Source organism: Pipistrellus hanaki (assembly GCF_964339955.1).
Source record: "Pipistrellus hanaki genome assembly, chromosome: 1".
In the NCBI taxonomy this organism is placed as follows: domain Eukaryota; kingdom Metazoa; phylum Chordata; class Mammalia; order Chiroptera; family Vespertilionidae; genus Pipistrellus; species Pipistrellus hanaki.
This window is the reverse complement of record NC_140503.1, coordinates 180,730,652-180,755,543: the sequence shown is the minus strand read 5'-3', so window position 1 is coordinate 180,755,543 and position 24,892 is coordinate 180,730,652. Positions and strand designations below refer to the sequence as shown.

The 24,892-nt window shown below is 42.4% G+C and overlaps 1 pseudogene across 1 annotated transcript; it reads left to right on the top strand.

The window, feature by feature from the left end:
- The first annotated feature begins 2,812 nt into the window (after positions 1-2,812).
- Positions 2,813-3,411, top strand: LOC311612686 (synaptobrevin homolog YKT6-like; annotated as a pseudogene). The gene has a single exon. The product of its transcript is annotated as a synaptobrevin homolog YKT6-like (transcript).
- Positions 3,412-24,892: the final 21,481 nt, after the last annotated feature.

Here is a 24,892-nt window from a genome sequence, read left to right as displayed (position 1 = left end):
CCTCATATGATCACAGTCATAAAATAACTCTTATTATTATTTTTTCTTATTATTATTCTTATATTTTAGATGAGCAAAATAAAGCAGTTCACATGTTCAGAATTATAAAGGAGGAGGTGTGACTGGTGCTCTTAATTTATAAAGGTGACGGAGTGACAACATGAAGAGGTCAATGCCAATGAAAGAAGATTTTTGTTACATTTCCTGAGAAGAGGGGGCACACCATGGCATTCAGGGTCACATGGGGAGTTTGTAATGTGATTTTTGCACACCTGAGAAAGCTGATTGTAGGGAAGATGCAAACAACTTTGGACATTAGTTGGACCCTGTGATTAATGAATACAAATAGACGAATATAGACTAATAAAATTCAGTTAGAAAGGACTCCAGATGAAAAGCTCTTTCCACAAAACCATTTAAATTTCTAATATGGTTTAAACCATCTAAATTTTTAATCTTCCTTCTTCCATTGCCCACATCCCTCACCTTACTCCAAGCCTTCTATGTTTGCCACACCAGCTATTGTCACTACCAATCTGCCGCTCCAATCAGCAGAGAAGACAGATGAAGCACTTTGAGGGAGCAACCACTTGGCTGCTTTAGGTAGAAACCTGACCCCTGCACTATGTCTTTCAAATCTATTCCCAAATTTCTCCTCAGTTTGCACTCTTTTCCTTTTATGCCTACTTGCCTTGGGTTAGCCTATCTTAACTTGAATTCTCAGTCTCCTAATCCATCATTCTGCCATATGCTCACACCCATCCTACCTTCACCGTTTCCAGAATCACCTTTTATAAATGACAGATTTGATTATACCACTTCCCTGCTTACATATTTCATGTCTCCTTATCTCCTTCAAAATCTTCAACAGAATATAAAGATCTTTCATGATTTGATCCCTGCCTATCTCTTAGTTGTCTGTCCTACAAAATTATGTTACTATGTCCATCTATTTACCTGAGCCACAATCATAGGGCTGGCACATAGCATAATCATTTTTTAAAATAAATCTTTATCGCTCAGATTATTACAATTGTTTATTCTCTTTCCCCCCCCGCCCCCATAGCTCCCTTTCACCAGGATCCTGCCACACCCTCTGCCCTTACCTCCCCCCCACTCGCCATTGTCCTCATCCATAGGTTATACGATTACATAGCATAATCTTACTAAATGATGGATGAATGGGGAGAGGGAGGAGAGAGAGAGAGAGAGAGAGAGAGAGAGAGAGAGAGAGAGAGAGAGAGAGAAAGAATGTATATATATATATATATATATATATATTTTTTAAACCAAATTGGTTGTCTTAAAAAATTGAGTTTCACTGGTGTGAAGAAAATGAACTCATTGATGTATTTATATTGGTAAAAATTTTTGCAAGGTCTGTAAGATTCTTGTGCTTAACACAGGGTTTCTAATAGATTCAAGTTGTCAATTTCTTCTAGTACAAATCTGATGCAACTAAGAGGGGGCCTGGAATAGCAGCACCGGACTGCAGATTATTTCAAGTACCACAAGGGGTTGCTAGAGAGCAACAGAAGCACTAAAGAAACTTCTTAAAATTTCTCCTTTTGGCTACATAATTTTCTTAGTTTTTGGTAGGAAGTAAGGTATTTTCTTCCACTTGGGGTTATAGTTACTTAGTGGCTATGGTTCTGCTGTCAGCTTATAATAATTTTCTGTATACCAATCCCTCAAAGTGCTTCATCTGTCTTCTCTGCTGATTGGAAGGACTCCTAATATGCTTCCGTATTCCTCAACTTCTTGAATGCAATATAAATCAATATGGTTTTCAAAGGAAAGGAATAAGGTGGGCCCCACCAGGGAGCCAACTAGCAGATCAAGCATCTCTGTGTCATGTGCTGAAGGATGCCTCTTACAGGTGAACAAATTGCAAAATGTGCCACTGCTTCCAAGCTGACCTGGGCTGGCTTGGGGTAGTGTTTGGGAGCTAAACTTGGGCTGGGTCTCAGCCATCATTTATGCCCTTGGTCAGGCAACCTGGAGACAGAATTCTAGAATTAGTAGCAGCTGAGAATAATATGAGGCATATATATATATATATATATATATATATATATATATATATATTTATATATAATTTTTTTCTGTGAACTTTGTAGAGAATGGGTGTGCACCTCATGTAGCTGAGACACTTGTGCTTTCTTAATTGCCTGAACTATTTTAAACTTTGCAATTATTCAATTATAGTTGTTAGATATTAATCACAATGAGCACTATTTTTGTACATGAGATTAACGTTCCCTTGCCATTCAAAGATGCTCAGTTGCTAATAGAGTCCCAAGGGGAAGCACTTGAGATGATGTACTTTGGCTGCTGCACTGCTAGTTCAAGACATTGCAAGAAACATGGACATTTTTCCCTGGTGACACATGAAAGAATATTTTGCTTCTTTATGCATCAGCCTAACTTGCTTTCTTCATTCTGTGCTCACCCCCCCACCCCCACCCCCCAGTCTCTTTCTTGGATTCACTGTCATGTCTGATTATCACATACATCATCTATCAATTAGATTAACTTTGACAGTATACATTACAAAATCCAAATATCAGTAGCTTATATAATATTGAGGTTCATTTTTATTTCACTTTAAAGAAGCCTGCAAGTTCCCTGGGCAGTAGCTCCAATAATCAACAGAGACCCAGAAACTATCTTGCTTCTATGTTCAAGATTACCTTGTGGTCTGGGATGGCCACTGGAGCCCACGCTGTCAGACCCAAGCTCCAGGGAGAAGATAGAGGAAGATAGAAAAGCAGGCAGCGTCGGACCAGTCAGCAGCCCTCGGTCTTCAGGGATGGGCGGCCCTGGTGGTGTCATAACGCTGTTCAGCCTGAGCGCCCACTACAGAGGTGACCCCAAGACGTTGCTGCTCAGCGCTGCCTATGGCGTGTTCTCCTGCAGCTTCTTCCAGAGGACCAGTTCCGGAATTCATGACCTTCCCCAGCCATCTGACTGTGGAGCTCTCAGCCAAAGGCAGCAGAGCTTCCATCAAGGAACAAGACACAGAACAACAGTCTTGGGGGAGTAGTTATTGCTGATGGTGAGTACCCATCCCGGGTGGCTTTTACCTGCCAGAGAAGGTGCTGGACGATTTCTCCAAGCAGGTGGACAGGATCGACGGGCCAGTCAGATCCCCTGCTACCATCCAAGACACAGCCCTGGATGGCTGGCTAAGTACCCACCAGAATCCCCGAGAAGCTGACCCCAGGAGTAAAGTGCAGCTGAACTCGATGAGACCAAGATCATTCGGCACAACACCATGTTAGGACGAGGCGAGAAGATAGACAACCTGTTGTCCAAATCCGAAGCACTGGGGATTTACTCTAAAGCCTTCTACAAAACAGCCCGGAAGCAGGATTCATGCTGTGCAGTCATGTGACCGTAGTCCGCAGAGGCCCCCTTGCTGCTGTCCTGGTCGTTCCACCAGAACCTCTGCTTCCAGAGCTGCCTGGGCCCCTGCAAGACCAGAGCTCAGTCACCGATCACTGGAGCTCCTGGAAGCACCGAGGCAGCGGAAGGGACCAGGGGTGGGGAATGTGCAAACTCATGTTTCTCTTCAGTTTTGAAAAGATAATTTGAGGCCCTCAAAGGTATTTTTTGGCCAAAGAAACCAGAAACATTCCATGACTCCTGCAGATGCCAAACGGCAGACGCCCCAGGTTAGAGCCAGCTCTTTGTTGGTCCTCAGCAGCCTTTGGGTTTTTCTTGTACATTAACTGTGTTAATGCTTCAGTGAGGGGGTTCTCAGACCACAGGGCTGGGGGTGGCAGAGAGCACACTGGGTTCTCCTGGGAGAGCCGCCCAGGGTCACGGGGGTGAGGGGCAAGCAGGGCCATGAGGAGACATCCCCTGGGATTCACAAGTTCTGACTCACGCTTTGCATTTCTGCCGAGACTGACTTCCACTAAGATGCCTTGGAGATGTTGGAGGGGGCAGGGAACCTGCCTGACCTGCAGTTTGGCCTTGAACCTAGATCCCTGGCATGAGCCTCTGGCAGCAAAACTGTTTTGGCAACCACCTGGGCCTGTGTGTCTTAGCAAGTGGCCTTCCCATGGTCACTGTTATTGGGCATCAAGAGCAGGTGCCAGCCAACCAAGGACCCAGAACCCCACTTTTCTGAATGTGGCCATCCCCCATCTCTCCTGACACTCAGTCCCCCCATCCCTCCTGACCCTTAGCAACCCCCTCCCCCAACTCTCCTGACCCTCAGCAGCAGGAAACCAGGCCGCACAGCAGCCCAGGCGATGGCCCAGTAGGTCCTGGCCCCTCGGTCTGCCTGGCCTGGGTCGTGCTGCCCTGTTCACACTGCCTCCTTACTCTGTGTGCCACCTGCAGACGAGGTGCCCTTGCTGGGGTGGAGTCAACCAGTGTGGTCTCACCCGAGGGTCCTTTCTTGGGTGCTGGTTCTTGCCCAGCTCGAAGGTCCCACTCACCCAGCAGGAAGTGCCAGCAGCCCCCAATCTCACTTGGGCCAGAGAATGGGATCTGTGTAGCTTCTGAGCACCTGCCCCAACAGGTTCACCTGCCGGCTGCCTTTTCCCCTGGGCACTGCTGGCCTCCCTAAGCTAGCTGCCTGCATATGTGACTCCTCCTGCTGGACCCTGCCTTGGGGCACAGGCCCATCCTGCTCATGGTGCCTGAGGTGGCTGTGACCCCACTTAGGACAGTTGGGTCATGGATGAGGGGGAGAACCTCGGTGTAGGTGGATTTGGGAAGAGGGGGGTTGCTGGCAGAGGCCCTGTGCTCCTGTGCTCCCTGTTCATGTCATTCTGATGTCATCTGGCTAAAAGTGTATATTTTAATAATGCTGTCTAACTTTTTTGTGTTGTTTGAGAGGATCCTATCTGGATAAACTTGTCTTTTGAAATTAAAAAAAGAAAAAGAAAAGAAAAATGGTGTGTGATGCCTTGCCGAGTCAGCCCCTTTAGGGGGGGTTTTATTTAGATGTCTCAGTCAACAACTTCCATTTGTATCCATTAGCCATCCTTAGCTACAAAGTATGTTGGGAAATGTAGTTTTTTTGTTTGTTTGTTTTGTTAAAGCTGGACACACTGAGACTCTTAATATAGGAGTCTGTAGTTAAGGCAGAAGAAAGGATGAAAATGGGAAGACACCTATCAGCTTCTACCGTATAAGAAAATCCAATTGTCTGATGCCCAGGAGAATACAGAGATTAAAAAACAAAATGCGGAAGGAGCTGCCGCACAGAGGGCTGCCGCATTGTCTTCTTCCAGTCCCTGGATGCCCATCTACTCAGTGGTTGCAAGGTGGAGTGCCTCTGCCTCTCTTCTCTGGAACTCATCTAGCTTCATTTGCCATCTATATGCTGTCTATGTCCAGTGCTGTCCTCTCTCCTGGGCTCCAGACTCACATAGCTCATTATTGACTTGACAGCTCCTCGTGGAGGATACACAGGACATCAAATTCAAGAGGCCCCCCAATGAGCCCAGAGACCCGCTCCTCCTCTGGTGTCCACGCCCCAGCTGCTTAAGCCCCAGACCTGGATGCCATCCCTGACTCCTCCTCCCAGCTCTTTCTATCACCTCTCACCTAGACAGCTGTCTCCATTTTTACCTTCTTCCAACACATGCTTCACACAGCAGCCAGAGAAATGATTATTTTAAAATATATAAATAAATCAGGTTAGGGCACTCCATAGCTTTCTACTAATCAATGGCTTCTTACTGCCCTTAGAGAAAAGTACAACTTCATAAACAAGGACTAAAAGGCCCCGAATGATCGTTCTCCCTTTCCCTCTGGCCCAGCCACAGTGGTCTCGCTAATGAACTAAGTTCTTTTTCTTTCAGGCCTTGGCACATGCAGTTCTTGCTGCCAGGAATGCTATTTCCTCAGATCCCGCCTTTGAGTGACTCTCTGTGCATTCGTTGAGGTATCAGATCCATGCACCCCAAACCACGCCAGATTCATGTCAGCGCCCAAAGCTCACTGTATTTGTCCTTTGAAGTGTTCATCAGTCTTCAAATTATTTGTTCATTTCTAAGTTCCTTGAAGGAAGACCCCCTCTGTCTTTTTCCTTTCTGTATCCCCTCTGCCTGGCACAGAGCTCAGCACATATGCATAGACTCAATCCTTCATTCATTTACTCATTAACTTAAAACATTTGTTCACATCCCTGTCTTCATTTGCGGTTCAATGGTGAGGACTTAGTAAAATAAGTACCCCAAAACTTACTTCATAAGAGTTTTGATCAAGGCTATAAGTAAAAAACAAAAACAAACATAGGGCATTTCAAATGTATGCACAAGAAGGATCTGACCTTGTGTTGAAAAGATGAGGAGAAGAATGGAAAGTGAGTTTTCTATCAAGGACACAAGTAAGAATGTTTTTTGCCATCTCACCTCTAATCCTCCTCTGCACTCCCACCCCTAGCCATATACTGGACTAACAAATATAAACCTAGTGTGAGACAACTTCACTTGAAATTTTTAACCCAATAGTTAGCATAATGCTGCCTTCTTGGAGCTTCTGATTGTGGAAATGCGATCCAGGAATTTGTCTGCTGCCAGTTCCTCTGCCTCTCCATCCACCATTTTTTTTCCTGCCTATTTTTCTACCCTCAGACTCTCTGCCACCTTAGTCTGGTTCTGCTCTTATTGAAACCTGGGTTGAACAAGGCTTCATATACCAAGTGAAACCTGCCCCCTATTCACCATCCCCATGGCTCCAAAATTGGGCCAACATGGATGAGTGAGGTTGTGGTGCTGAGCTTGTAGCCTGTGTTGGCCCTAGGATAATGGATAAGAGGGACTTTGAGATGGCAAGGGAGCTGGCAGAGGCTCCTGGGGGACTACTCGTAAAGCTCTCTTTGCTTGCTCAGATAAATAACAAAAGCAATTTCTAAAAGTGCTTTGATTCAAGTTTATATAAAATTGAAGGACTGAATATAATGAAAGAATAAGAACACCAAGGAGAGCTTCAGAGCAGCTCTGATGGCAATGATGGGGTGGTTAACTACCACTTAACTCTCCTCTCCACCAGCCATCCTTTGACCTCAGCTATTGCAAACCACCTATTGGCATCCTCAAGACCGAGCATTCGTTGGCAGCCAGGCACTGCAGTGTCTTAGAGAGCTCATGACCAATGATAACGTTCCCAGCTGCAGTTTGGAAGTCAGAGATTCATTTTGTCGTCCTTAATCTTTGGACGCCCAGATTTCTTGAGGGCAAACCTCCACCTCACTTATCCACAAGGTAAGGATTTCATGTGAAATCTTTGGCTAGAGGTCTTGGGGAGTCCATTCAGAACCAGGCCCAGGCTTTTTACCTGAGTAGATGAGTAACCCCTAAGCAAGGAAGACCTTTGAGAATTCTTTACTTCCTGTCCAAAGCAGCAAGTTGGCCACAAGGGGGAAGCATCATACAGAGCTAGTGCTCTGGCCCAACCTGCTCTTTGTCCTGGCTTTTCTATTGTCGCCCACAAAAGGAAGATAGGTGAGACCCATGCAGGCGCTGTTGTTCAGCTGTGACCATGCCTGCCTGTGGTTTAACATGACCATGCGGCCAAGGGACACTCAGTGAATAGGAGTTGACACTGATGACTCTTAACATTTAATTTACTAGTGAAATTAAGGGGGGGGGGGAAGGTAAGTATAGGTAGCAAATTCTTAGATTCAGAAGAATAGTCATATGCTGAACACTGGGAGTAAAAAAAATCTGGTTCCAAGGCTGGTCTTGCAATACACTCATTAGTCATGTGCTTTTTGGCCAGCCTCTTAGCCTCATCATTTATATGGTCCCCAGAAGCTCTCTTGTCAATATGACAGGGCTGGTTGGAGCATGAAGCCATGAAATCTAGGCAAAAGTTCTTAGAAAAATGACCAAGTAGGATTGGAAATTTACTGGCACTGCAACTTGTGAGCAAAGGGAATGGGGCTGGTATTCCTCGGTACTAATGGGGTCTTTCTGAGGTGAGCAGTGTGGAGGTGTGTGTGTGTGTGTGTGTGTGTGTGTGTGTGTGTGTATGTAGTGCTACTTAATTTAAACCCTACTTCACTTTAATGGCTTAAACTGTCATCTCTTCAGGTTAGGTGTCAGCTATCTTGGTTAGCCAGGACTTTTCAAAGTTTTAAAACTGAAGGCCACGTGCCCAGAATGTCCTCAGCATCTTTGGGATCATTGTTCAGGCTTTCCCCTGCTCTCATCTGTTCTCCACAAAGACCCTTGTGAATGGAGGAAAGGAGTGCTCACCTGACTCAGCAGTGAAAAGAAACTCTGGTCTTCAAATCCCTGTGGAATTCTTTGGATCCTATCTACCTCCATTAAGGGTAGCTTTGGAGCGTGGGCAAGAAGGATGAGGTAGCTTCAGAGACCGAGACCCATGGCTGAGCCTCTGGCTCTTATTTAACACCTTTGATCTTAGAACCTCTACCACTCCATCCTTTTAGCTTTGCCCTCAGGACCTCTCTCCGGGCCCTAAGATGGGGAGGGAAAGCACCTTTAATCTCTTGTCCTTCTCTAGCCTTTCTCATTCTCCTCTCTATAGTTATTCCTTAGGAGAAAGCAGGCTTTTCCTCCCCTGGCCAGACCTGTGGCCTTACTTTGCTTGAAAAGTACTGTCTTCTCTGCAGTTCTGAGGAAACCTATGATCTGAAACCTCCACATATGAAATGACTCCTGCTCTGGATGTTCAAAGCCAATTTGGAAATGCAGACAACCAAGGATTAATAATGGTGGTTTACCATTGCCCAAATATCATCCCCATTATATGTTGCAAAAATACTAATATTATATATAACTACAGTAAATACTGAAATGCTGGTGTTTTTTCTGAACAATGAGAAAAACTATTTTAAATAGGTCTTAACATTTTTTGAATGGGTATTCAACCACGCTTAAATTGGCTGGTTCTTTATTTTCTCTTCCAAATTAATTTATTTCACAGGTATTGTTTCAACTCCCTGCTCTGGTCAGTGCTGTGGCTTGAAATACCTGGTGACAACACGGATTTGGTATTGGCAAATTACCTATCCACATTTTTGAAAGTTGTGCCTATCACTAGAGGCCCTCAGCAATGTGTTAAGGTTTATTAGAAGTCTCAGGATTAAAAAAGTGCTTTATACCCGAGGGTCAATTTTATTCAGAGATTGGGAGAACAAGCTAAGTGCTTTTGACATGTAATTTAAAATTTATTGGTATTTTTAAAGAAGTAGTGCTCAGTTTTGGAGGATAATGGATCATATGCATGAATCTTCAAGATGAAAACAAGTGATTTCAAATAATTTATAGGCTTGACAATCTATAGGTTCAATGCACTCCCCATTAAAATACCAATGGCATATTTCACTAACCTAGAAAGAACTCTCCAAAAGTTCATTTGGAACAATAAAAGACCCCGAATAGCCACAGCAATCCTGAGAAAGAAGAGTAAAGTAGGAGGGATCTCAATACCAGACTTCAAACTGTATTACAAGCCACTGTTCTCAAAACAGCCTGGTAGTGGCACAAGAATAGACATATAGATCAATGGAATCGAATTGAGAACCCAGATATCAACCCAAATCACTATGCTCAATTAATATTTGACAAAGGAGGCACGAATATACAATGGAGTCAAGACAGTCTCTTCAATAAATGGTGTTGGGAAAATTGGACAGATACATGCAAAAGAATGAAACTAGATCACCAACTTAGACCATACACAAAAATAAACTCAAAATGGATATAGGACTTAAACATCAGACAGGAAACCATAAAAATACTAGAAGCATCCACAGGCAGCAAAATCTCAGACATATGCCAAAAGAACTTCTTCACTGATACTGCCCCTAGGGCAATGGAAGCTAAAGAGAAAATAAACAAATGGGACTACATCAAAATAAAAAGCTTTTTTACAGCAAAAGAAACCATCAACAAAACAACAAGAAAGCCCACTGTGTGGGAGAACATATTTGCAAATGTTACCACTGATAAAGGCTTAACCTCCAACATCTACAGACAGCTTATACAACTAAATAAAAGGAAGATGAATGATCCAATTAAAAAATGGGCAATGGACCTAAATAGAATATTTTCAAAAGAAGACAGAAGGAAGGCCAAAAGGCACATGAAAACATGCTCTAAGTCACTAATTGTCCGAGAGATGCAAATCAAAACAACAATGCGGTACCATCTCACACCTGTCAGAATGGCCAACATCAACAAATCAACAAATGACAAGTGTTGGCGAGGTTGTGGAGAAAAAGGAACCCTCGTGCACTGCTGGTGGGAATGAAGACTGGTGAAACCACTGTGGAGAACAGTGTGGAGTTTCCTCAAAAAACTGAAAATGAAACTCCTATTTGACCCAGTAATCCCACTCCTAGGAACATATCCCAAGAAACTAGAAACACCAATCAGAAAGGATATATGCACCCCTATGTTCATAGCAGCACGATCTACAATAGTTAGAATCTGGAAACAGCCTAGGTGCCCATCAGCAGATGATTGGATCAAAAAACTGTGGTACATCTACACAATGGAATACTATCCTGCCATAAAAAAGAAGGAATTCTCATCATTTGCAGCAACCTGGATAGAATTGGAGGACATCTTGCTGAGTGAAATAAGCCAATCAATGAAAGAGAAACACCACATGACCTCACTCATTTATGGATAATAAAGAACATTATAAACTGATGAACAAAAGATAGATATAGAGACAGTAAAGCAACAAGCAGACTGTCAAATTACAGCAGGTAGGGTAGGGAGATTTGGGGGAGATAATAGATCAACCGAAGGACTTGTATACATGCATATAAGTACAACCAATGGACATAAAACTCTGGGGAGGGAGGGTATGTATGGGAGGGGGGGACAATGTTAAAATATGCACACAGATAATTATTTAATAAAAAAAATGGAAAAAAATTTTATAGGCTTGATATAGTCTATGAGGCAGAACCCAGGGGCCATGTGACCATTTTCTTCTACCAATGGCAACATATTGAGAGATGGTTTTAGAAGACCACTGCCGATCACATGGAGTTAATGGAAAGGGGAAGGAGAGAGGAGGAGGCGGTGCTTATGGGAAGAATGATTGGTGATGGTGGAGTCCACTGCCATGGGGAGAGAGCTGAAGAGCTGCTTCAGTTAAAGTTAAAGAATCCATAGAACATTTAAATAGAAAGCTCTAGCTATCAGCTAGTTTTTAGATATGTAAATGGTACTCTGCTTTTTTGTGTGTGGTGGGGTTATATTATTTCAAATATTCAACCAGACACACAGCTAGCTCCCTCAGGAAGAATCTGGATTTTTATAGTTGGAATGTAAAGAGAAGTAAGGAGTCTGAGTTTGAGCATTTGACAGCCCAAATGGACTCTCAATACTTGTTTCAGCAATAGTTGTTGCGAAAACCACCCATTGAACCCTAAGAGCCAGGCACGCAAGAGAAAAACAAAACAAACAAACAAACAACACTCCCCTCCCCCCCCCCCCCATACACACACACAAAATTCACATCTTTCCAAATTCCAAAAGCTTTTCTTTAAATATTCAGTACCAGTGCTTGGAGGACTGAGCATATATATTTTTTTATAAACTAAAGAAGAATGTAGGCTGTAACAAATTCAATTTCCTCCACATAGGAGGGCAATTGCAGACTTTCTAAACTAAGTGGAGGAATTTGGAGGAAAGGAGAGAAGAGAGCAAGACAAAGCAAAGGAGCACGGGGGACAGTGGGCAATGAACACTCAATAGGCAGTTTTGGGGGTGAGAGGACAAAGAAAGTTTCTAGCCCCTAATCTGTGGGAAGGGAGCTCATCAAATATCCATTATCTATACAATAAAAATTAAATCTTTAAATTGTGTGAGATATTCCAGGTTCTGAAATTCTATAATTATAAATCTTCTTATGCACATTGGATAGATATCTTAATTTTTCTGACTTTCTCCTGATTGTAAAATATTTGTTGTATTGAGGTTATAGGAACTACAGAGAGGTGTGAGGTAGGGATCAGGATTCCTCTGCTCAAACTCCCTTCTCTATCACAAGTGGAGGTATGGGTTGTCAGCTTCAGCAGATAACTTCTGTGGACATCTATGAGAACTCTGAGTCTCATGAGCTTTCAGATTTTCTCCTTTGTACATGGAGAGTAATTAAAGGAAGCAAAACAGTGACCAGTGTGTGTGTGTGGAGGGGGGTGGGGAGGGTGGGTAAGAGCGTGGGGGTGGGGCGGTGATCCCAATGAGGAGACCCAGGAATTGTTCATAAACTCCTCATATGATAAATTCATTTTTAAAAAAGAGCTGAGATATTATTGAAAAAGAGCTGAGCTATACCATAGAACTCACCCATTTCAAGTGTACAATTCAGTGGTTATCAGTATATTCACAGTTTTGTGCAGCCATCACCACAGTTAATTTTAGAACATTTTTCATCACCCCAAAAAAGGAGCCCCGTATGCTTCAGCTATCATCCCTCTTCCTCCCAGAACCTTTCTTCCTCCTCCCTGGTTACCACTGATCCCCTTTCTCTCTCTATTGATTTCCCTGTTCTGGATATTTTATATTTATGGAATCTTATCACATGTGGTCTTTTGTGACTGGCTTTTTTCACTTGTCATAATGTTTTCAAAGTTCATCCTTGTTTTGGCATGTATTAGAATTTCATTTCTTTTTATGATAGAATAATATTCCATTGTATTTTCATGCCACATCTTGTTTATCCATTTGTCAGGGGAAGGACATTTTAACTGTTTACCCATATATTTCCATTTGTGTGTTTATAGTGTGTGGAATTCTACTAGGCACCTGACAATGAGACCTACTTCCTTTCCCTGAAAACATAGGTAGACTAAGCAGACCTGGTCATGCAGCGATTCAGACAAGTTAAGTTCTGGATGTGTTGAGGCGATGCCGGAGAGAGAGGCCAGTGACTGGAGAGGTCCTTTCGTGGTGGGTCAAGATGGTGTCTGGGACAGTCTCATATTCTCCCAAAGGTGATCAGGCTCAGGAGACCTGACTCACATTTAACACAACCGATTAGAATTCCTAACTAAGACCACCAAACTGCCTGAGAAGTCAGGAAGTTATTTTATGATTTTACAATGTCTAAACAGACCTGGAGTCAGGAGTTGGTTGGTTTAGACATGATATCATGTAGGAGAATCTACATCAGAAGGTTGCCTTGTGAGGCCTTCTGAAGGCATGGGGGTGCTGGATAGCTTTAAGGAATTCACATTTAAGCTATAATAGCTGAATACACTTTGATATGTGTTGGATAAGTATTCTTCCGGTCAGAACACCTGTTTATTCAATATATAGTTTTGGATAAACACTGAACAACTCTTTCTGTTTTCACCATTTCTTCTTCATTTCAGGTTGATCACTGGCTTTCTATATACACTGAAATTTTCATTATACAGGGTGGGAGAAAAATAGGTTTACAGTTGTTTGTATGGAAAATAATACAGTAATTAATAAATAATAATACAATAAGCTCTGGGTTTCATGTACTCACAATAGTAAACCTACTCTCATTCCACCCTGAAATTACTTAGAATAGTAATAGCCAAACTTTTTAAAATTATGTACCTCTATGATTAAAACTTTTGAGTCTTAACCCCACATATATCTATTTATAAATTATATACATGTACTATTATCAATTTATACATTAAAATTAAGATTTATTTATTTAAATTAAATTGAATCTAAATTGAAATGTTAAGATTTTTTCTTATACCTCAAATTGTCTTGTCCTCCCCACTTAAAGAATATTGTTTTAGAATTTCTTTTTGTTTTTACATTAATTCCATCCTAGTTCTAAAGTTACACTTTAATCATCTAATCTTTTAGTTGGGTTTATATCAATTTGGATTTACCAGCCTTACAAACTCATTTCTTTTTTCTTTTCTTTACAAACCCATTTCTTAATGTAGGTTATTTAGATGACAAGAGAAGGGCTACCTCATCTGTTTTATATTGATTCTATTACTTTCAATTTTAGCTAAGGTGACATCTTCTGTTCATTTCCCAGGATTCCAGGGGGCAGCTTCCTGCAGCCTTTTAAGTATAGACTAAAACCTTGCAGGAGAGCTAATGTTCTGCACTTAGGCTTCTCTGAGAAGACAAATGGTGGGAGATGAGTGTCTGGGGGAGTCACTCCTAGCAGGAATGTGGATTAATGGCACCAAGATGGTGAGATTAGGCTTGGTAATAGAACTTGGGAATTGGTGAGAATCACTGAGAGGCAATGATTAGTCTTTTGGAAGCGGGAGCTTTGCTTTGCCTGCCTAACTGTGCTCCCTGATGTATTGATTGGACTGTAGAGCTGCTCAGAGGAACTGAAGTGAAGCTCAATCCCCAGAGCAGAGAACACGATGGTTCCAGAAAATTCTTTGGCCCAAATTGAGAGACACCAGTAAATTAGAATTTTAGTAACCTAGAGAGAACACTTTAAGCTCATAAAAAGGATGGGTTGGGCTTCAGATGGAAAGGAACCTGCTTCCACACAGACCAGGCTTGCTAAAAGAGAGGATTCTGTCCTCGAACTATGTCAGTGGTTCTTAACATTGTGTGCAAAGTGGAATCATCAAGGAGCTGTTAAAATGACTGATGCCTAAATTTCACCTCCCAGATATTCTGATTTCATTTGTCTGAGCTGAGGAGTGGGCATTTACACACACACACACACACACACACACACACACACACACACACACTGTATATATATACTAAGTGGCCAGATTATTATGACCACCTGACATTTGTAGGCAAATTAGCCGTACACTGCATCATATGGGATATGGAAGTGAAGGTCTGTTAGAACACCTTTGTTGTCCGCAGTTACCAAGATAAAAAGTCTCCAATTCACAAAGGAACACAAGGATTGGACAGCTGAGCATTGGAAAAAGTCATGTGGTTCGATGAATCATGTTTCCAGTTGCATCATGCAGATGGCAGAGTGAGAATTTCGTGGAAACAGCATGAAAGCATGCACCCCACATGCATGAGCACAACCCTTCAAGCTGATGGGGGTAGTGTTATGGTTTGGAGAATGTTTTCCTGGCATGATTTGGGCCCTTTAATTCGTATGGAACAATGTCTGAACAGCACAACATACCCAAGTATAATTGCTGATCCAGTTCATCCTATTATGTTGATGGTGTATCACAATGGAGATGGCTTCTTCCAACAAGACAATGTGCTATGCCACAGTGCTCGTACTGTGCAGGAGTGGTTTCAAGAACACGAGGGAGACTTTACCTTGCTTAGGTGGCCCCCACAATTACCAGATCTGAGCATTTGTGGGATGAAGTAAAAGAGCCATCAGGCAGCTGGTTCCATAACCATCAAATCTCACAGAACTGGACATGCTATTCATCAGGCATGGTGTCAGGTTCCTCACATCACCTTCCAACATCTCATGGAGTCAATGCCAAGAAGAATTGCTGCAGTATTGAAGGCAAAAGGTGGTCCAATGAAGTACTGATGGAGTGGTTTTATATATATATATATAATTTCAGATGATTCTAATGTGCAGCCAAAGTTGGGAACTGTTAGACTAGAGGGTAGAAGAATGGAGTGACCCAAGGAGTTTTAGGAGGAGGAGCATTAGAGGAAGAAGGAGGGAGCTGGAATAGCCTAAGTAGTTATAGAAGGTTGAACTGCAGGACCTCCCAGGATGTCATTCACCAGAGAGAATATTCAGAAAGAGAAGGGACTGGGAAAAGGCTGGGTGGCCAGGGATCTTTGTTGTGGAACCTTCTGTTTGGGTTGCCATCATCTTGGTTACCACAGTAGCTGTGACTCGGTAACCCCTTTGCAGGTATAGTGAAGGAAGCAGAGAACGTACTCTGCACATGATATCACTTGCTGTATTCTTTCCCTTCTCACTCTCCTCTTGCCTCCATGCACAAAGCTTGTTTATCCACTAGTATGTCAGTCTACCATCCATTTTCCTTCTTTTCTAGGCATGGGAAGGAAGGCAAGGGAGTAGCTTTCTCAGACCCAGAAATATCTGGGAGAATCTGGTGTATGGTCTCAGGGTAGGCAGGAGCGTGAATAGGCTGGAGTTGCATTTTTCAAAGTGCGCTTCTTAGATGCCCGTTCCTCAAGATGTTCTTCTCTGTGTCCACGCAAGCTTGGGAAATGCGGCGAGCTTAGCGCCCTTGTTGGATCCCGCACCGCCCCTTAAAGAAAACGCTCTGAGATCTCCCACAGAAACCTGTTTGTTTTTTTATAACCCCCGTGTCCTAACTCATCTGGCTGTGGAATTGTTTTTCTCTGCTTAGCATATTAACATCTTGCCTCTTTCTCATGACACACTTTTGGGAAACGGCCCCAGAAACCACAATCAGTGGCTTCATTCACAGAGGACAAAGAAGGCAGCTGCATCCTGCGCTCAACAAACGGGGCAAGGACCCCAGTTGGGCCCTGGCCTCTCACTGTAATTGTGCCCTTTTTCCACCCCCTCTGCTACCCCCCTTCCTGTTGCCATGGCAATGCCCCTTTGGGAGTTAGGGCCAGGCCTTCTATTTCTTTCCTACACCCCTCCTTCCCACCCCCCTTTGTGTCTAGAAGAGCATCGAACACGCAGTAGGTGCTGCTTTGAAACATTGATTGATTGAGAGTTTGGGGCTTCGTTTGGGCCACCTGCAGGCGGGCCCGGCGGAGGAGAAGGCGTCCCATGGTTTGCTTCCATATATTTGAGTAGAAGAGCCGGGCAAGAGGGTGGGAGAGTGCAAGTCTGGGAGCTCACACAGCCTTGGCATTGCCTGCTTTTTTTTTTTTTTTTGTTATGATCACAAATATTTCACAAATTAGGAATGGCGAAGGGCACATCAAACAAGAAAGCATTTTGATTTCCTGGTATGTTTGGTTCAGGGGTGAATTTTTCTTTCAGTAACGTTTCTGGCCCTGTTGCTTGCTACGATGTTGTTTTTGTTATAAATAATTTTCTTTTAAGTTTGAGAAGAAAAGGATGTCCTACTTTCCCCTCTGTCTCTAACTGGTAATCAGAATTTCAAAGCTCCAAACCAGGACACAGACCCTGATCCATGGCCTGACAGGATATTTGAAATAGGGGGGCTGAGGGGAATGAGTATCAGAAACGGAGGTGCAGATACCAGAAAATCGGGCCTCCTTGCTGCCCCGCCCACATGCCCCACGAGTGGTGTCTTTTGTAAATTACAGAGGCCAGTTTTGTATCCATGGGTAAAACCTGGGTACCGCGATATTTTCTAAATTGAAAACTATCTTTTAAAAAAAGTTTTATTGCTGCCACGTCAAAAGCAGCCCTCTCAGAAAGAGGGAAAACAAACAGAAATCCTATTCAGTGTTTAAGTGCATGAAAGACCTGGTTATTCCCAGGCTGCTCTGCTGCCCCAGCCCAGGGCTCAGGCGCTTCATGAATGAAAGGTTTGTGGGCATCTGCTTGGGAAAGCCTCACACTACTGGTTCTGTCCCTGCGGGGCTGAGAGGGCTTCCCAGCGACTGAAAGTGCCAATTCTTAAGGCGTGGGCATGGGTGGATTATAACGGAATCAGCTGGTTCTCATTTTCTTAAGTGTGAAAAGGCAGGTGATGAGAGTATGATGGCCTAACCTTTGTGGAGTGTCTGCTATGTGGTGAGATCTTTCTGTCTGTAATATATAAAAATTAATATATATTTGTATATAGGTATTAGTTATATCTGGTATTTATTTTTGTTTAGTATTTATAAGATGGATATATACAAATTGGTATATATTGATATATAAGTGGATATATATAAATATCAATAGATATAGATATAAATAGATATGTCAATATACTATAAATATATCTATATAAAGAGTATATCAAATTTAATATAACCATTTAATATATACCAACTATATTTGATATATAACTATATATATTTCAGATATATATCTGAATGTACACCAATATGTAACAAAATATATCACTATACCTCTATCAATATATACAACTTTATTTTATTTTGATGGCTTTGTTTTAATACTCAGGGGGAGAAAAGGAATTGGAGGCTGAAAGTGGTAAGTGAAGAAGCTCGTCGAGGGCACACAGCGGTGGGCAGTGGGCTCTGCTCCCAGCTCAGGGCTGTCTGACTCATAAGAGCGCTCTGCACGGCTCCATGTTTTCTACATGCCAACCTTTAGAATCACCGGAAATGTATGGATTAAGACTGAAATGAGGCTGCAAACCTGAGCTAGTGGATAGTGCAGCGATTCCTCCCCGCTTGGATTCTCTATTTCAAATCCCACTCTCCTGCCACAACCTCCTGTCTTTCTACAGCCATCTTTAGCCTCGTGCATCGTGCATTGAAGCTGCTCTTTGACCCCAGCTGCATCTCCAATCCCTCAACCCCCCTCCCATCCCATTAGACTTTCCCTGATTTCCCCTTAATCCATCTTCCCAGCTCTTCTCTTGCAAATATGGCCAACTCCTTCGTCACCCCTCTGTCCTTCCTGTCTCACAATTCTGGAAAAACCCAGCCCCCACCACCTGCCTTCTCTGTGCCTGCTTCCTAGCTGCGGAGGGACTCAGGAGAAAATCTCACAGATTGGTATCACTTCAAATATGTTCACTTTGATAATGTTCAATAATCTCAATGCTGCCCAGTAATCTTATTGTGTCTTTTTAATCAGCTTACTCTCCCCAACTCCACAAATACCTTACCTCCCCATTCCTCCAACCCTTCCCCCACTCCCCAACCCCTAGCTCTGGGCTAATAACCTAGCTTTAAACTTCTCAGAGAAAATAGATAATACCCAAGAGAATGCCAGCCTCCTCCCTCCAGCAAATCACACCCCTCCCTTCAAAGGCATTTCCCTCACACGCTGGCAACCTGCTGCTGTCCACTCTGCCAGGGCCGAGGCCTGGGGCCCTCAGTTCTCCATGGGGGCCTCCTCCATGTGTGGGGGCCTCCCCACTGTCTACCTCCCAAGGCCAGGTCCCAAGAGAAGCATAATTGGAGCTGCATTGCCTTTGATGACCTACCTCAGAGGTAACACAGCATGTGTCTAAAGTGCTGGATTGTTGAAGGTGGTCACAAATCCCTGCCCAGGGGCAAAGGGAGGGGATAGGGTCTCCACTGCCTGACGGAGAAGTGACAGGTTCTGGAAGAGCATTTGGCATAGATATACCATCCTGACCATTTTAGGAAAATAAAATCTACTGCAATTTATTTATTCTTTTTTTTTTTCCTTTTTTTTTTTTTTTTAACTAGTCATCATTTAGGGCCTAGTTTAAATTTTACCCACCTCCCTAGATTGGGTGCCCTGATAACACTCAAGGTACCACCTCTCCTCCTAAGTGGATCTTATCATAATTTTACATTACACAATATTTATCATAATTTTGTTCACCATCTATTGTGCATTGTCTGTGCCTGGCATAGACTGTAAGCTTCTTGAGGACAGGACTATGTTCTTCTTATTCACCTCTGGTCTGCAGCACCTATCTCAGGACCTAACGTGCAGTAAATGCTGAAGAAACACTTGTCAAATGGATAATCTAATTCTGAATAAAATCCACCTCCCCTCCCCAAATAACCCATAAATTCAAATGGTGTTGGTCATGAGTTTATCTTGAATGCTTAGATTAAATGGCTGCAGATGGAAAGGAATAGAACACACACTGCAGTGATGACTTTGTAAATGGATAAAACCTTCCTGGCACTGATTCTACTGTTGTCAAGAGATATTCAACACAGAAAACCAGAGTCAGGTAGGCATTTTTCCAAGGGAGGCTCTTTTTAAACCAGAGGGAAGTTTCATTTGCGAGGCTGTTGGCCCAAACAGCTTGGTTATCGCTCAGAGGGCTAGTGCAATCACAGTCAGCCAGAGAGGAGCTGGCAATAATACCACAGAAAGAACTCTTCCTGGTTTTTAAAAACTGCTCACCTGCAACCAGAGACTTTAGACATTAAATCAAACAAAACAACTATAAGTAATTCATCTAAACTCTGAATCCTAAACTGTTAGAGAACCAACTGGTGCATTTTTTTGGGGGGGAGAGGGGGTGAGATGAAGGACTAGGGGATGGGAAACCTGGAGAAGAGGAATCTGGTGGGGTTATTGCTGGTGGACTAGCATTGATTGAGGACAAGCTTCTTGTCAGGTGCTTTACATGCATTATTTCAGCTAACCCTTACCACAGACCTGTGAAGTAGGTAGTGGCATCCCCATGTGAAAGATGAGGAGATCAAGAAGTTTAATTCCTTGATCACAGTGATATAGCTTATGAGTGAAATTGCTAGGATTCCTTCCCCACTTGAAGTACTTCCCAAGCCTGCACATTTTCTCCTGAACAGACGTGCAGGTCAACCAGGAGAGCTCAATGAGCTTTGACTGTGTGGTCTCATTTACACTAAGCACCGAGCCAATGGGGGCCCAACAGGGACCACACATTCTTTCTTCCCTTGTTGATATAGATGTTACATGGGCCCAAATCTTTAAATCTTGAAATTACTGGAATCTAGGGATAACAGTGGCTGAATAAATTGGTATTTATAAATGTCAATTTTCCAAAATATATCAAAAACCTCAATAATATTTTTTCTCCTATGACTGTACAATTCTGTAAGGAAACAGAGACAACCATAATTATGCATGAGGAGGATCATTGTAGTGTTGTCCACAAGAAAAGAAAGGAAGGAAGGAAGGAAGGAAGGAAGGAAGGAAGGAAGGAAGGAAGGAAAGAAAGAGGTAGGGAGAAATTATTCAGTTACATGATTAATTTCACCATCCAATTGTTTAATTTATGTCTACCCCAGAAGTCAGAAAATCTATTGCATGGTAAAACATAATTCTAGGCCCTAGGTATAAAAAAGTACTGACCCAAAATTTAAAACATGCCCCTGCTTGACCGAGGCTTAATTTTTACTAAACATAAACAAACGAATGATCAGATCTGCCATATTATATGTCACATCATTCCATATTCTAAACATAAACAAATGAATGACCAGATCTGCCATATTATATGTCACATCATTCCATCTTCTACCATCTCAAAAATCATTTATGAGAAAAGCAATCAATGCAAAAAACAAAAACAGAATAGGTAAGGGAAGAGAGATCAATAGGATAGAGGTGGGGGTCTCCTGTTTAAGTAGGGTGCTGAGGAAGGAGGTTGCTGCTGATGCTTGAACAGAGATTTGAATGAAGGAACAAGCCACACAGGTATCTGGGGAAGAGAATTCCAGGCAAAGGAAACAGCAAACACTTTGACATTTATTAAAATGGAGAAATACTTGAGAGAATCAAGTACTAGGAGGAAGGAATCAAGAGTTCAGATTGGCCATTTGAAAGTTGAGATACAGGCATAATATTAAAAGGTGTCAACTGGTATCCAACAGACACTGGCCAATTAGAAAGGTTTCTCAACTATTCATATCTGATGTATTTTGTAAACAAACCAGAGGCCCAATGCACAAAATTCTTGTGGGGGGTCGGGGTGTGTCCCTCAGCCGGCCTGTGCCCTCTTGCAATCCAGGACCCCTTGGGGGATGTCCAACTGCCAGTTTAGGCTCATTTGGACATCCTAATTGCAATCTGGTACCTCTCACTTCTAACTTCCCACCTGCTTGCTCCTTATGGCTTGGCTTGCCATTCCCTAGCACTGCTGCGGAGGTGAGAGAGGCTCCTGCCACAGCTGCTGTGCTCACCAGGAGTGAGCCCGGCTTCTGGCTGAGTGGTACTCCAGCTGTGGGAGCACACTGACTACCAGGGGGCAGCTCCTGCGTTGAGCGTCTGCCCCTTGGTGGTCAGTGCGCATCCCAGTGACGTCATTGTGGTTGTTCTGCTGTAACGGTCGCTGGGCTTTTATTATATAGATGGCAAGACCATATTAGAGCATGCTAGTGAGCGTCTACTAGACGTCCAAGTGGAGATACGTGATTCTGGAGTTTAGGAGTGGATCAGGGCTAGCATTAGGATGTGGGAATTACCCACGTACAGATAGTAATTTGGGGTTGTGGGCTTGATGAGATTACTAAGTGAGAGTGAGTAGATATTGACATTAAGGTTGGGGGGATGAAGTACCTGCCAAGGTGAGAAGAGGCCATTGAAGTAGGAGTAAAACCAAGCGTGTGTCCTAGAAGCCAAAGAAAGTATTTCAAGGAGCAGTCGATGGTGTCAAGTGCTGCAGGATTAAAAAGAGCCATGAGGACTGACCTTTGGGTTAGAAATGTAAAGGTCATTGGCCTTGACAAGAACAGTTTTAGTGGAGTGGAAGGGATGCAAGCCTTCTTGGAATGGATTGAAAAGACAGCAGAGAGTCTAAACAACTCCTTTAAGACAGTGTGATAAAAAAGGGGAGCAGAGAAATGGAGCTGAGAGGGGAGAAAGATGTGGCGGGCAGCTGCACAGGTTTGCTCATTATTCGCCTTTTTGTTCTGGGTCGGAGAAATTATAGTATGTTTATTTGTTGGTGGATGTTATCTGGCATGGGGGAAACACTTGATAAGAAGCTAATTGCAGGGCAAATCTTTGCACAGGTGAAAGCAAGTTGGATGGAGTACAGGATGAAGGCACTGGTGGCGGGGACACAGATGATCTTCATTTGCACTAGAGGAAGCAGACCATGAGAGCACAGGTGTGGGGTTGGTAGACTTGGTGGGGGAGAATGTAGAAATTCTCTTCTTATTGCTTCAACTTGCTTAGTGAAAGATAAAGAAAGATCATTATATTTGGGAGGAGCTACTCCAAGATACTACAATGGTTTCTCTTTGATATTGGCATTAAATTTCTTTTCTGTTCTCTTGCTTTTGCAGTTTTGATTTCTAACAAGTGTGTAATAATATATATTTTTTCTTAGTAATCTATATAATCTCAAAGTGCCTTCCTTTTTTGCTCTGCATAAAGGACATACACTTATCAGTTGTATGTCCTTGAACTAGATACTTACATTTCTTTGTGCCTTGGTTTTTTTTAATTAGTAAAACTAGAGGCCCAGTGCATGAATCTGTGCACAGGTGGGGTCCATCTGGCCCATCCCAGGGGGGACCCATCAGGCCGGGCCAACAGGGATACATTATATATATATTGGGATGATATGTCTGAGCTAATTAGTGCAGTGTGTTGGAAAAGTATTAAATGTGTTAAATGAGAAAATGTGTGCAAAAATAATTTGAAAAGAATCAGCGTGGCATAGATATAAAATTCTTAGATTGTGTTTTTTTGTGTGTTTTTTGATTTTGTCTGTCTTTTTTAGTAGGAAAGTATGAGGCAGAGGTGGGATCTAAGAATAGGCTAAAATCATCAACACACCTCTCATAAGCTACTAAATAGTCTTAAGAGCAAAAACTACTTTTCTGCATCCTTTTATTAAGCTTCTGATTAAGATTATAAGCGTTGTACTCAACTCTGGAAAAAAGGTATAAAACATGTTTCCTTTGCTGTTATATGAAGTTAACTTTACTATTTGACAGTCTAAGTTAAAATGTTTCCTACAAGCCAGGTTTTTTGGCTTCATAGATATTAATTGTGATATTTACCCCAAATTTTAAATTTGTATTCAAAACCACTCAGAGAACATATAGCCATAATTACTCTTTTGTTATTTTTTTCAGTTACTTGATTGTATTGTTAGATATACTTCAGCTCATAGACCCTGCTGGCTCATCATCATTAGATACATACATAGAAATCTACTAAATAAAAGAAATCACAAGATAAATATAAAACCACTTAATGCACTTTGTATGAATTAAGTAATGATAGTGGAATCGCATAACTCTTCCTCAAGTATGATTCTGAACTGCTTTTGTGTTTCTTGGCATTTGAATATTTCATTGTCAGCCTGGATTATACAATGAAGATTATACAATAAAAAGACAATACTGAGTTTTTGCTGTTGGACAATACATATACTATTGAAGATAAATGCTCATTAATCTTTGCTTTCAACTTATTTCCATCCCTTCCTTTTTTATTGTATGACAGCATAACCCCAGCATTGAAGAACATTTTGAAAAATGAGAAAACACAAACATATTATATGACTAAAACCACTTTCCTTCCTGAAAATTCTCCACTCATCTTTGTCCTTTGCATGGTTGTAATTATAATATGTATACAATTTTGAATATGTGTTTTATAATGCATTTAACAGAAAGTGTTTTTAAGATACATAATAGTTGCCCCAGTTATATTTCTACCTTTTGCTAACACTTGATTGCGTTAGTAAACCCCCCAAATTGGGAGATCTTTGGGGATCAAGGGGAGCAATTTTCATGGGGGGGTCAGGAGCAAGATCTGATGTGGTGGTGGCTGATATTTTCTTAGATAATCCTTGATTAAAATTTTGAGTATTTTTTTGTTTCTGTTTTGATGAAAACCCTGATTTACGACTGTCTCAGGGCAATTTCGACAATGAAATGTAACTCACAATTGCTGTCGCTTATTTCACATGTCATCATGTTTCAAGTTTGTGGTGGATGAATTGCAAATGTGGTCCCAATTTTTCATACCTCCTGAATCCATACCCTTTGCGACATGACTGCAGGTATTCCCATCAATCGGTTGGATCTATCTCTCATCTCCAGGGTCTGGGCTGGACTCCTGTTATGCCTTGGCCAATGGAATGCAGCCGATTTGATGGTGTGTCAGTTCTGAGTTCGGGACTCAGAGATTGAGTGCACATCCACACTAGCCTGGGCTAGCCTGCTGGAGGATGCTAGATGAACCAAACCGGCCCAACTCTGAGCCAACCACGAGTTGACCACAGGTTCACAAGTTACCATATTTTCTCCGGGTATCAGACACTATTTTTTTTTTTCTAAAATGTTAGACTGAAAATTGAGGGGCGTGTCATACACGAAGTCAGGAAGTCAGCCAAGTAGGGAACTGCACAGGTGCGTAGCTGCCCATACCTTGTCAAACAGGTTTCCTCCAATCATGAGCCTTATTGTCCCTAACATCAGCTGAT